Genomic DNA, 15,390 nt, shown 5'->3' with positions numbered 1-15,390 from the left:
CAATGCATTTCACTCAGTTTGAACGTGCATGTGATATATAAAGCTAACCGTAAGTAAAATACTACTTGATTCTTGTGGAATTGTGCCCCATTTTAACTCTAGTTTACACAGGAAGATGACCACTTGGGTTTTCTCCTACATCCCAAATGTGTGCAGGTTGGTAGGTTAACCGGCCACTAAATTGCTCCAAGTGGTTGGTAAGTGTTCGGATTGGGAGTTGGGGAAAATGGGGAGAATAAAATGAGATTACCATAGGATCAGAATAAATGGGTGGTTGATGGTTGGCATGAATTCAGTGGGTGTGTTTTTGTGCTCTGGGGTTCTTCATATTGAGCATGATAGGTATATGGAATGGACTGCCAGAGGAAGTTATCAAGGTGGGTACAATCGCAATGTTTCAAGTTCAAGTTTATTGTCATCTCCACAAATATAAAATCAAATGAAACAATGTTCCTCCAGACCACTATGCAGCCACAAAACGTGTGCTTATTCTTTTGCACAGTACTGTAGTAATTTTGTATTGCTACCGCAAAAAAGAAAACAAATTTCACAACATGTGAGTGATGATAAACCAGATTCTGATATGAGTCTCTGTTGTGGGGAGAGGGGAATCGTGGTTGGGAAGAGAGGAGGAAGCATTCTGTAGTGATTAGTAAACCAATTGTTTGGAATCAAATTGCTTTGCTTGGTGTCTGAGGGTTAAATGTCTGTACCCATGGGTTCCCCCACCCTTGGCACTCCTTCTCTGCCACCTGTCCCATACCCCTCCCGTGGCACACCACCTTCACTATTCCCAACATCTTTTTTTTTCCCGCCAGATTTACAAACTCTCCAATCCACGTTGACATATACAGTACTGTGCAAAATTCACAGACACTAGCTATATACAGTGCTTATAGAAAGTATTCACCCCGTTGGAAGTTTTCGTGTGTTTTTCAACATTGAATCAGTTGATTAAACCAGTTATGATTTGGTGTGTCATATAAAGGGGAGGGGTGCATAATTATGCAATCAATTATTTTGTGTTTATATTTATAATTAATTTAGATCACTTTGTAGAGATTTGTTTTCACTTTGACACAAGACTGTTGATCAGTGTCAAACTTCTGGGGGGGAGGGGGAGAAATACTTTTAAGAAGCCTTGTATGTGTCTAAGAATTTTGCACAGTACTGAATAGCACACACACCACATAAAACCAGATACCAAAAAAGTTAATAAAATAATTCAAAATGCATACAGTACATAGCACAGGTTAACAGTAAACAGGTAGCTGTACTTGTAATGAGACCTCTGCTAGCAGGGTATTCATTGGTCTCTCAGCCTGAGGGAAGAAGCCACTAACTAATCAGTCTGGCAGTTCTAGTCCTGATGCTCCTGTCTTTCCTGACAGTAGTGGGTCAGAGAGATGGGTGGTAGGTGTCCTCAACAATGCTTCATCCACAACGCTCTTGGTAAATATAAATATAGGGGAGGGAGACCCCAGCAATCCTCTTGTCAGTTGTTTGCTATCCTCTGTTGGGTCTTGAGGTCCAATGCCTTGCAGCTTCCGTACTGCACAATGACGCAGCCAGTCAGGACACACGATGGTACTCCTGTAGAAAGTTGTTACAATGAGGGTGAGGAGCCTCAATCTCCTCAAGGTGTAGACACTGTAGTGCCTTCTTTACTAACGAGGTGTTGTGGGTCCAGGTTAGATCGTCTGTTACTTGCAGAGCAAGGAACTGTATGCTCTGCACTCTCTCCACAGCAGAGCCATTGATGTGCAATGGGAAAGTCCATAGTCATTTCTTTCGTCTTGTCCATGTTGAGACGCGGGTGTTTGTTCTCATACTGTTTGTCAAGCCTCTCTACCTTCTCTCTCCATTTGACAAGCCACTCTACCTCAATTCATCCTTGTTGCTGATGATTGTAGTACCATCAGCGAACTTGATGTGGTCTGAGCTGGATCTGGCAGTGCAGTCGTGAGTCAGCAGCAGGCTGAGCACACAGCCCTGGGGAGCACCAGTAATCCGCGTGATGTTGCTGCTAACTCAGACTGACTGGGGTCTTTCTATCAAGGAGTCCAAGATCCAGTTACAGAGAGGGGTGTTGAATCCCAGTGAGGACAGTTTACCCACCAGCACCTGAGGGATGATCATGTTAAACACTAAGCTGAAGTCAATGAACAACACCCTGGCGTATGAGGCACTGTTTTCCAGGTATGATGGCAGAGAGGAGAGCTAATGCAATGGCATCATCGGTGGACCAGTTTGAGGGTGCAATGTAGCTGGAAGGTGAGATTTTATACTGTCCATTACCGGCTGCTCAAAGCACTTCATGATTGGTGAAAACACAAGACAAAATCTGCAGATGCTGGAAATCCAAGCAACGCACACAAAATGCTGGAGGAACTCAGCAGGTCAGGCAGCATCTATGGAAAAGAGTAAACAGTCATCGCTTCAGGCCGAAACCCTTCGGCAGGACTGATGATTGTTGAAAAAACATTTAGATAGGAAGGGTTTAGGGATATGGGACTAGCTCTGATGGCCGTCCTGGTCAGCTTTGTTAAGTTGGGCCAAAAGACATGTTTCCATATTTTATGACTAAGAAGCTCCTCTTGTGTATATGTTCAAAGGTTCAAAGGTCCAATTTAATGTCCGAGAAATGTATACAATATACATCCTGAAATGCTTTTTCTTCACAAATATCCACGAAAACAGAGAAGTGCCCCAAAGAATGAACAACAGTTAAACATGAGAACCCCAAAGTTCCCCCCCCAGCTCCCCCCTCCCGCATGTAAGCAGCAGCAAGGCAATGATTTCCCCCTCCCCCCAGCAAAACAAAAGTGCACCCGTTACCGAGCACAAACGTGAGCTAGGCGATAGCAAAGTCACAGACCTTGCAGTTACCCCAAAGACTATCGCAATTCATCCGGCATTCGACAAACCACAGGCTCTCTCTCTCCCTGGCAAAGGAGAGGGAGTTGTCCCCCATTTTCACAGCGAGCTGGAGACATAACAAACAACTCTCTGGTTTATGATGTTTAAAAAATCCGTTTCATCGCTTTTTACGAGCTCTGTGCCTGAAGATTGCAAAGATCTCGGGTCTTTGGTCCCACAGCGAAAGATTTTCCAGCCTCCCCGACGACACTCGAGTCTCCTGCCGTGACACCGACCCTCAATCCACCGAGATCCAGAGCCCCGAGATCTTAGACTTCCAAATACGAGCCGGACTCTCTGGCCGAACCCTTCCTGTACCGAACAGCAACGGCCAGTCCTGAAACCCCGAGAACAGGTCCCATTCCCACAAAGAACCGAAGTCAGCGTGTAGCTCCTGGTCAGGGTCTTCAAAAGAACCCTGAAAGGGAAAAATAAAGAGATTAAAGGTAGAAACAGATTTTGTCTATGTTAAACAGATTTTGAAATTATAACATGAAAGAACTGTAAATGTTCTGAATTTTTTGGTTACTATTTCAAAATGTTCTCTAGTGCTAATTCCTATTCAAATCTACCTTTTAACATAGAACAACACACACAAAATGCTGGTGGAATGCAGCAGGCCAGGCAGCATCTATAAGGAGAGGCACTGTCGACGTTTCGGGCCGAGACCCTTTGTCAGGACTAACTGAAAGGAAAGGTATTAAGAGATTTGAAAGTAATGGGGGAGGGGGAAATGCAAAATGATAGGAGAAGATCGGAGGGGGTGGGATGAAGCTAAGAGTTGGAAATGTGATTGGTGAAAGTGATACAGAGCTGGAGAAGGGAAAGGATCATGGGACGGGAGGCCTCGGGAGAAAGAAAGGGGGAGGGGGGAGCACCAGAGGGAGATGGAGAACAGGCAAACAACTAAATGTGTCAGGGATGGGGTAAGAAGGGGAGGAGGGGCATTAACAGAAGTTAGAGGTCAATGTTCATGCCATCAGGTTGGAGGCTACCCAGACAGAATATAAGGTGTTGTTCCACCAACCTGAGTGGGGCTTCATCTTGACAGTAGAGGAGGCCATGGATAGACATATCAGAATGGGACGTGGAATTGAAATGTATGGCCACTGGGAGATCCTGCTTTCTCTGGCGGACCGAGTGTAGGTGTTCAGCGAAACGGTCTCCCAGTCTGCGTCGGGTCTCACCAATATATAAAAGGCCACACCGGGAGCACCGGACACGGTATACCACACCAGCCAACTCACAGGTGAAGTGTCGCCTCACCTGGAAGGACTGTCTGGGTCCCTGAATGGTGGTGAAGGAGGAAGTGTAAGGGCAGGTGTAGCACTTGTTCCGCTAACAAGGATAAGTGCCAGGAGGGAGATCGGTGGGAAGGGATGGGGGGGACGAGTGGACAAGGGAGTCGTCGTGTAGGGAGCGATCCCTGTGGAAAGCAGAAAGGGAGGGGGAGGGAAAGATGTGCTTGGTAGTGGGATCCCGTTGGAGGTGGCGGAAGTTACGGAGAATTATACGTTGGACCTGGAGGCTGGTGGGGTGGTAGGTGAGGACATAGGAATTGGTAGAAAATAAAACTACCCAATGACTGGCCTTTTAATACATCTGGTAATAATTGGTCAATTTCTGATCTGAGATAGTGTCACTATGTTTGGTACACATTATACTTTGGATATTTTGTACTGAGTTCAAGGTTTGAATACTGTACTGTGTTGGTATTATAGTTTATTCATTACAATGTATCAAATGAGGCTTTATCTGCCTGTTCCAATACCTGGAAACAAAATGTTTATTCACAGAAAACTGGGGGATATTGGTGCCTTGGCTAACATTTACTTCGCAAAGAAAAACATCAAATCAGTTGAGTGTTCAAGACAAAACAATATACTGTAAATGCACATACATTCTTCATTAAATAGGTCACCCTGTAAACAGTGAGGACAGTCAACACAAATAACATTATATGGCATTTTTTTTCATGCTTCTGATGAGCCATTGAAGAAAAAAAATAGGCCTGAAAGTATTTCTGGAACTGCAATGCATTGTAAGCAAATGGGAAGTGATTTGTCTAATAGCACATTGAGGAATGTGGTCAATCCAATACAAGTGGATAAGACTGATTAACGTGCATCTTCAGTCCAAGACCCATTTATTAATCAGAATATAATTATACATTCTTGTAGCTATTAGAATAAGGATAGTTCACAAGAATAGAAGTAACTAATAAATATTTGCCATCTCTGAAGGTTAGTGTATAATGTCATTTTTGGTAGGATCTGATGATCTAATTGAACCAATTCAATACAAATATGGCCAAACCAAATCTCCAACAGATTCAGCATCACTTTCAAAGTTTTATATGCCTAACTGATGAAGGCAAGTATACTGTATGGTGCCTTTACCACCCAATCCATGTGTTGCTACTTTCAGGGAACTTGTACATCAATTTGAACTACATACATCATATTGATGCATAGGAGGAGTGGATAGCCAGAGACTTTCTTCCCCAGGGCAGAAATGGCTAAATCCAGGGGGCAGAATTTTTGCCATTGGAGGAAAGTACAGGGTCAGAGGTAAGTTTTTTTTTGCACAGAGTGGGTGTGTGGAACACCCTGCCTGGGGTGGTGATAGAGGCAGATAAATTAGGGGCACTTAAGAAACTCTTAGATAGGCACATGGATGATAGGAATTTGGAGGGCCATATAGGAGGGAAGGATTGATCGTAGTAGTTCAAAAGGTCAGCATAACATTGTAGGCTGAAGGTCCTATACTGTTCAATGTTTCCTAAGGATGGTCATTAACTCTTGGCTTACTCTGGATCTTGGGATATTAATAAAATAATTTTTTTCTCCTGGAGATGAACAGGTTTAAGATTGAATTCAGGTGTTTATGAAAGATTACATTGTATATGAGGCCTATCTTTTCCTCATATTGTGAAAATTGAAAGCAGGGAAAGAATTGCTTCGTTAGTCAGGCCATTGAGTATAATCATAAGGAGATGGTGCTGCAGCTGTTCAAAACTTTGGTTAAGCCGCACATTGGAGTATTATGGGCAATTCTGATTTCAGGAAGGATGTAAAGGGAGCAGAAGTGGTTTACCAGGATGTTGCCAGGACTAGAGGCTATAAAATACAAGTGCTTGGAAAAACTTGGGTTTCCTTTCTCTGAAGTGTCAGAGGCTGAAGGTAGATAAGATCATCCGTTCATTATGTGACATGTCATATGATGTAGGCGATCAAGGTCTTTCCATGACCATGATTGTCCTTGGCATTTTTTTTTCTACAGAAGTGGTTCACCATTGCCTTTTTCTGGGCAGTGCCTTTACAAGACGGGTGACCCTGCCATTATCAATACTCTCCAGAGATTGTCTGCTTGGCATCAGTGGTTGCATAACCAGGACTTATGATGTGCACAAGCTGCATTCATACGACCATCCACCACCTGCTCCCGTGGCTTCATGTGACCCTGATCGGGGGGCTACGCCTTTCCCAAGGGTGACCTGCAGGCTAGCGGAGGGAAGGAGCACCTTACAACTCCTTTGGTGGAGATGCAGCTCCACCCCGCCACCCAAGATCACATAGAAGTTTATAAAGCTGCAAGACATGGGTAAGATAAACAATCTTATTTTTCTCCTCAGGTTAGGAATATCCACTACTAGAGGACAAGCATTTTAGGTCAGAGGGGTAAAGTTTAAAGGAGTCACCATTTGGTATGGAGGCTCCCATGCACAGTATCAAAAAAAAAAGCTCCAGAAAGTTGTAGACTCAGCCAGCTCCATTACAGCAACAGACTCCCCACCATCGAACACATCTTCAAAAGGCAGTGTCTCAAGAAGCAAGGAACAGCTTCCCCTCTGCTATCAGATTCCTGAATGGTCCATGAATATCACCTCACTGTTTCGCTCTCTTTCTGCACTAATACACATATATTCTGCGTATAATTCTCAATCAAAAATAGGGTAATATTTCTATTTTAGATATTAATGACAATTGAAGGAAATGGACAGCTTTGAGTGTGATTTCTCTTCATAGGAGAGAAAATTAATTGGGAGAATTTCTCTTTCATTTTTGAAACACCAGTCATAACTAATGGAACCATGTGAATGTTGGATGTGAGCAGCAGGAAGGAGAAGGAAAGTTCGCTTGACCTTTATAGTTTGCTCTTTGTTAAGTGTCCTGCTGTTATTCCAGCTGTGTGGAATGTGCGTGAGCAGTAACAATGAACAGGGCACCCCTGCCTCACCAGGACTGTATTCCTAGAAAATTGTCTGTATTCTGATCTTTTCTGACTTGCAGAATACCTGGTTTCATAGGTTGGCAAAAATAAATTGATTTTTTTTAAATCCCATGTCTATTCTATGAGAATGAATTCTATTCTGTTTCTTAAATGGGTGATTTGACAATTCTTCAAGGGCAAATTTCTCTTATTTAAATGGCTGTAACCAGGGTTGCCTGTATGTTTTTTTGTTTGTATCACTATCTGTGCGATTATTTGGCAGGTATCACTTTGCAAGCGGTAAGCTAGAAACAAAGAGGATTTGGCTTTCTGCAATAAACTGGCAGTACCAGTTGTTCAAAGGCTACTTACTGTCACTAGCTCCCAGTTACAGCATTGGAAAGCACTGGTAGAAGCTTCTAGGACTCTATTTTCTGAGAAGGCAGAAGAGAACTGATCTTTGCACATCAATACCCACGCCGTTCTCCAGATGTGCAATAGAGAGCATCCAGACAAGCTGCATCACTGTGTGGTATGGAAACTGCACTGCAACAGACAGGAAGGCTCTATAACGGGTAGTAAAGCTGCCCAACGCACCACTGGCACCAGCCTACCTGCCATTAAAGACATGTATACAAAATAACAGAGCTGGGAGAAGGCCCACTATATCATGAAGGACTGCTCATCCCATTCCCATCAGGGTAGAGGCTACGTAGCATCCACACCAGGACCGTTATGCTCAAAAACAATTACTTCCCCCAAGCCAACAGGCTGATCAACACCACCACTTATTAACTCAGCCCACCACCACTACATGCACATCACCTAGTGTCCCTTTGTGTACATACAGTCAGCCCATGTATATAACAATTATTGTACACTGTTTTATAGAATACTTTTGTATGTATTGTGTTCTTTATGATGTATCAGATGCAGAGTAACATTAATTTTGTTCTCCTTTACACTCATGTACTGAAGGATGACAATAAACAATTTTGAATCATTCAGGAGTAGCTAATTGAATAAATAGTCATGCTTCATGGGAGTGCTTGAGTTCTGACGATTTTGTTGAACACTCCACACCACAGTCAAACAGAAAAGCTAGATATTAGACAGTTGAACCAACGTGCATTCTCTATCAGGGCAACTAAGCAGCAATTGACTGTTTGTGCAACACAAATAAAAAGTTTGCAAATTCTTGTTTAAAGAAGAACTGATATTACACACAAAGTAACATACCGATGCTGAAATACATCCTAAGATGCACTGGGACACATCATCAGGAAGGTAACCTGGGGTCATCAGGTGCTTTGGGTCTTTCAGTATCAGACTCTCTCACCCAAGCCAACCCTAATACTGTAATTAAAATGCACAAGTCTGTAAAGTAGAAATAATTCCCATACCTACACTTGTTAAACACATTGTTCCTGGAATGAATATTTCTTCAGCTCTTCAGCAGAGCTTAATGTCTGGCTCCTTGATGATTCTCCTTAAGAATCTCTGGAGCCGGAGAGACCATTTCTAAAGGGTGTCGATTAGCAGTGGTTGCAGTGAACTAGATCTTCATAAACCTACATCTCAGCTAATCTTGCTAAAATTGCAACAGAGCATTTCCTGTTTAATGACAAGATATTGTGATAAGCACAGCAATGTGCTCTGATGTAACTGCCTTGAACAGCCTAGTCTGCCATTTGTTCCACTGTATATGCCAGCTCATAGAACAATGCTGTGCCCACTAATTTACCCCATAATATTGTTCCCCCTCTATTTCCATAAGCTCCCCCAAAAATATACCACGCACTTGTACTCCCCTCTCCTGCAGTGGCCAGTTGGCCTACCAGCCTATGGTGTGGGAGGGAACCAGAGTACCAGGAGAACCCACATAGCAGCAGGGAGCGATACCTGTTCAGCCCAGAGGTTGGGATTGAAGAACCACAGTACTGACACAATGTAATTCAGAAGCAGCATAGGACAAGACAGCGTAGAAATGGGCCCCTTTAGCATGTGATTTGCTGAATTAATTAACCAATGATGTGTGCTGAGCTAATTAAGCTGGTAATTAAATATCAAGCAAGAGAAAATCTTCAGATGCTGGAAATCCAAGCAACACACACAAAATGCTGGAGGAACTCAGCAGGCCGGGCAACATCTATGGAAAAGAGAACAGTTGACGTTTCAGGCCGAGACCTTTCATCAGGACTGGAGAAAAAGATGAGACGTTAGAGCAAGAAGGTGAGGGGAGGAAGAAGCACAAGGTGATAGGTGAAACTGGGAGAGGGGTGGTGGGGTGAAGTAAAGAGATGGGAAGCTGATAGGTAAAAGAGATTAAGAGCTAGAGAAGAGGGACTTCGGGTAATTGCTCCCCGCCCACTTCATCATTCCCATTCCCCTTTCTCTCTCTCACCTCATCTCCTTACCTGCCCATCACCTCCCTCTGGTGGTCCTTCCCCTTCCCCTTCTTTCATGGTCATCTACCCTCTCCTATCAGATTCCCCCTTCTCCAGCTCTTTGCTTCACTCGTCCCCTTCTCCTGGCCTCACCTATCACCTACCACCTTGTACTTCTTCCTTCCTCACCCCACCTTCTTACTCAAACTTCTCATCTTTTTTTCCAGTCCTGATGAAGGCTCTCGGCCTGAAACATTGATTGTTTATTCATTTCCATAGATACTGCCTGACCTGCTGAGTTCCTCCAGCATTTGTTATGTGTTAATTAAATACCAAACTAAACTAATCACTTCTGCCTGAACAATGCCCATATTAAAGGTTTCAAAGGTACATTTAATGTTAGAGAAATGTATAGAATATACATCCTGACCATTCATGAAAACAGACAAGTGCCCCAAAGAATGAACAACAGTTAAATGTAAGAACCCCAAACTCCCCCCCCCCCCGCTTCCCTCCCTCCCGTGCATAAGCGGCAGCAAGCTACAATCCCCCTCCCCCCATCCACCGGCAAAAAGAGCAAGCATCGGCACCGCCACCGAGCGCTCAAGCGTGCAGCAAAACAACAGCGAAGACACAGACTTGCAGTTACTCCAAAGACTACTCGTTCACCCGGTATTTGACATACCGCAGGCTCTCTCTCTCTAATAAGGGAGAAAGACGTGTCTCCATTTCACAGCAAGAGGGGAGACATTACAAACAACTCACTGGTTTACAATGTTAAACGTCTGTTGTGTCGCTTTTTTCCGATTTCTGTGCCCAAAGATCTGGGGTCTCTGGGAATACAGCCAGAGATCTTCTGTTTCCCACGACACACTGATTTCCTGCCGAGACACTGACCTTCGATCCGCCCGTCTCCAGAGCCAGGAGATCTCAGACCTCCAAAGGTGAGTTGAGCTCTTAGGCCGCATCCTTGGCATGTCGAATAGCGGCCAGTCGTGAAATTCCGAGAGCGGGTCCCGTTCCCGCAAAGAACCGTAGTCGGCATGTAACTCCAGGTCAGGGTCTTCAAAAGAACTCTGAAAGGGAAATATAGAGATATTAAAGATGGAAATAGAGCTGTTTCCGAAGATGTAAGCAAAGGAGTCGCCGTTAGGCGCCAGTAACCCTCCTAAGCTCCTCCTCCCATTTTCTTCCTATCAAAGGTCCTCTTGAACACCTCTACCATATTTGCCTCCATTACCACCCCAGGCAGTGCATTCCATGACCCACCAATCTGTTAAAACAAGGCTTCCCTCGCTCATCTCATTTGTCACAAATTTGTCCAACCTCTCCTTATAACTGCTTTCTAATCCAGGCACCATCCTGGTAAACCTTCTCCACACCTTCTCCAAAGCCTGCACATCCTTCCTGTGATGCAATACTCCAGATGCAGCCTATCCAGAGTTTTATAAAGCTGCAATATAATTTTCCAATTCTTGGACTTGATGCCTCGACTAATAAAGGCAAGCTTGCCACATGCCCCCTCGACCACCCTGTCAACTTGTACAGCCACCTTCAGGGACCTATGGACTTGGACCCCTAGATCTCTGAGTGCCAGCTCTGTGCAAACTAGGGCTAGGTCTTGGACACCCTAGTATCTATAGTTCTGTACACTGTCACAATTATTCAATGAGCCATTGCAAGACTGACACTGACAGCTAGAACTGGTCTTCCAGTCAAGATAGCGCCTGCGTACAACGCTCCTCCAGTCAACATCTCCTGGATAGATCATGAAACCATATATTTCACTTCTTTTATGTCTTTTACATTTGTTTTTCATCTTGAATGTGTTTCTGGAACTGTGGTTTTCAGTCTGGAAATCGTTTGGGTGTTTCATTGCTCTGCCGTCTCCGAAGGAGTTCCGGAGACCCCTTTGCTCACTGACTAAAGTGGCGAGGGAGATTTTATCACTGGGGTATCGCTCTGCTGCTGGAGAGGGGAGACTGCTATTTTATCACTGGGGTATCGCTCTGCTATGGAGAAGGGAGACTGCTTTTTTAATCGCTCGGCTACGGACAGAGGAGACTGCCTTTTTATCACTGGTGAGATTACTCTGCTACAGAGAGGGAGAATGTTGCCTAGATTTTCTGCATTTTGGATGTGAACTTGGACTGTGGACTTTTTTCAGTCTTATGGTTTTTTATATTCTGTATTTTCACCTGATCTTTCTCTTCTTTTGTGTGCGGGGTTGGGGGATTTTGAGGTCAACGTGCCTGTTCCATTTTTGTTTATTTTTTTGTGTGGTGAGGTGGGATTTGGGGGTTGATAATCATACTGATATTCTTTTCTTTCTTGGTTTTGTGGCTAGCTGGAGAAGAATTTCAGAGTTGTATAGTTTAATAATAAATAAACCTTTGAACCTTTGAATAAGAAGGTGAAGGGAGGGGAAGAAGTACAAGCTAGAAGGTGATAGATGAAGTTAGGTTAGGGGAAAAGTGGGTGAAAAGGGGAGAGTGTTTAAGTGAGAAGCTGGATGGTGATAGGTGGAAGAGGTAAAGGGCTGAAGAAGAAGGAATTTGATAGGAGAGGAGAGTGGGCCATGGGAGAAAGGGAAGGAGGAGGGGCACCAGAGGGGTATGATGGGCAGTTGAGGAGAAGAGAAGGGGTAAGAGGGGAGCCAGAATGGAGAATGGAAAATGAGAGAAGGGGAAGGGGAGAAATTACCAGAAGTTAGAGAAAATGATATTCATGCTGTCATGTTGAAGATATTTGAATTTCTTTGATGATTACTTTCCACCAACTGATTCACAGTGTTGAAACTTGTACCCGATCCACATTTGCCAATTTTTTTCATATGAAAGCTGAACATATGGGCTTATCTGTACAATTTCTTGTAACCTTGTAGCTGTTTCATGCTTGCCTCTTTTTACTTAATAAAACAGAGAGATACAATCTTGTATGGTGTGAAGGTTTTGCTCCACTTCCCTTTTAAACCCACTCAGAAACAAATATAAAATTGGTATCTAGCCTTAAATAACAATGCTATTTTTAAAGCTCTAATCGCCAAAATAATAAATTGTGCTTCTTGCACAAAATGCTGAAGAAACTCAGCAGGTCAGGCAGTATCTACATAGATGTTGCCTGACTTGCTGAGTTCCTCCAGGATTTTGTGTATGTTGCTCAAGATTTCCAGCATCACTGATGATGATGAGTCTGAGTACGGAGAGGAAATTAAGAACCTGGTGGCATGGTGCGAAGACAATAACCTATCCCTCAATGTCAGCAAGACGAAGGAATTGGTTGTTCACTTCAGAAGGAGTAGTGGACCGCACAACCCCATGTACATCGGTGGTGCACAGGTGGAACAGGTCAAAGCTTTAAGTTCCTCGGGGTGAGTATCACAAATGACCTGACTTGGTCTAACCAAGCAGAGTCCACTGCCAAGAAAGCCCACCGGCGCCTTTACTTCCTGAGAAAGCTGAAGAAATTTGGCCTGTCCCCTAAAACCCTCACTAATTTTTATAAGTGCACCATAGAAAGCATTCTTCTGGGGTGCATCACAACCTGGTATGGAAGTTGTCCTGTCCAAGACCGGAAGAAGCTGCAGAAGATCGTGAACCTAGCCCAGCACATCACACAAATCAATCTTCCATCCTTGGACTCACTTTACATCACGCGCTGTCGGAGCAGAGCTGCCAGGATAATCAAGAATAAGTCCCACCCAGCCAACACACTTGTTGTCCCACTTCCCTCCAGGAGAAGGTTCAGGAGCATGAAGATTCGTACGGCTAGATTTGAGAACAGCTTCTTTCCAACTGTGATAAGACTGCTGAACAGATCCTGACCTGGACCTGACTTGCACTACCGTACTTTCCCTTTTCTATTTTCTAATTATGATTTATAATTTAATTTTTTATTATATTTACTTCGATTTGTACTTCAGGGAGTGCAAAGCGCAGAAACAAATATCACTGTGATGATTGTACACTCTGGTATCAATTGTTTGGTGACAATAAAGTATTTGTATTTGTATTCGTATTTGTATCTGCAGAGTCTCTTGGGTTTATAATCTGTGCTTCTAATAACCTCCCTGCTTCTTTCAGTGATTGAGGAAGCAGAGGATCTTTCCCACTTTTTGTGAAACATTTTATTTTTTGAGATTTTGTGATGAAAAATATGACAAACCAAGTATTAAACAACAAAGTAAGGGGAATATCTGACTGCATCTGTCCAAATCATATCTAATAATGATTTAATAGATCCATTAAGTTGTACAGCACAGAAGTAGTCCCTTTGGCCCACCATGTCCATGACAACCATTTTGCCTCTCAACACTCATCCTGCTGGCCCACATTAGGGCTGTCCATGCAAATACCTCTTAAATGGAGTCATTGTAGCTGATTCCATTACTGTGCCTGGCATGTATGTAAATGGGTGCTGGATAGATGTTTTGAACTTGTTTACTCTGAATGACAGCTGACTCCATAATAAAGTCTGGTCCGGGCCTTCAACCTGCCTTCATTTAGTTGGTATTGAACTGGTTTGGCATCTTACTCAAGAAATCTCCTCACTTTGATTGCAATGATTGGAGATTTTGGGCTTCAAGTCCATTGAAACCATTTTCTGTTATCTATAGGTATTTCAGATATTTGAAATTGGAATACTAGGATTAACCTAATCTTTACTATTTCAACGATTTGAGTTGATCATGATGCAATAGTGAAATTAAATACAATATAGCATTAAATTGAAGACCTATCAGCTTCTTTAGGTTCATAAGACATACCAATGGAATTAGGCCATTCAGCCCATCAAGTATGCTCTGCCATTACATCCTGGCCAATTTATTCACTCTCTCAACCCCATTCTCCTGCCTTCTCCCGCTAATCTTTGACGTCCTTACTAATCAAGAACCTACCAACCTCTGCTTTAAATATCCCAAATGACTTGGCCTCCACAGCTGTCTGTGGTAATGAATGTCTTAAGGAATTCCTTCTCATTTTTGTTTGGCGTAAAAGATTTTACAACACTAGTCTGCAAAGAAACAGAGGAGTTCTCTCTGGTGTCATTGGCCTTTGCTGTTTGCAGTGAATAAATTCCAATAAACAAAATTGGCTGTAATGTTTCTAAAATTAGAAATGAGATCATACTTCAGGAGAACCTAATTAGCCTTAAAGCACTTTGAGTCGTCTCAAAGATACAATAATAAAGTAAAGCTTTTAAAACTGGAACAGATATAAAATGCTACACAGGGAAAGTAAGTGGATGTTGTGAGTATTCTTACAAGAAATACTGAAAGTAAAAAGGTTTTAACAGACTATAGGCCCAATCTCCAGTCGTTGCAATCAGAGTATAGAGATTTCTTGAGTAAATAATCAAAATGCTTTCGAGTCATAGAACACTAGAGCACAGAAACAGGCCCTTTGGCCCATTCTGTGCCATGCTACAATGCTGCCTCATCCCATTGACCTGCACCAGGACTACAGCCCTCCATACCTCTCCCATCCATGCACCTATCCAAATTTCTCTTAAACATTGAGATCAACCCCGCATCCACCACTTCCGCTGGCAGCTCGTTCCACACTCTCACCACCCTTTGAGTGAAGAAATTCCCCTCACATTCCCCTTAAACATTTCACCCTTCACCCATAACCTATGACCTCCATTTCTAGTCTTACCCAACCTCAGTGGAAAAAGCCTGCTTGCATTTACCCTATCATAATTTTGCATGTAAATAAATAATTACCAGTGCAGAAACCCGGGATTGAACCAGTACCTTTAGATCTTTAGCCTAACGCTCTCCCAACTAAGCTATTTTTGGCTACGAATATCAACCAAAATCTTGTTATGAAGTCATTCAAAGTGTAAACAGGCCCTTCAGCGCAGCAGGTCC

The sequence above is a fragment of the Hemitrygon akajei genome, chromosome 18 (genome assembly GCF_048418815.1).
Source record: "Hemitrygon akajei chromosome 18, sHemAka1.3, whole genome shotgun sequence".
NCBI lineage: Eukaryota > Metazoa > Chordata > Chondrichthyes > Myliobatiformes > Dasyatidae > Hemitrygon > Hemitrygon akajei.
The sequence above is the reverse complement of the archived record's forward strand: the minus strand, read 5'-3'. Positions refer to the sequence as shown.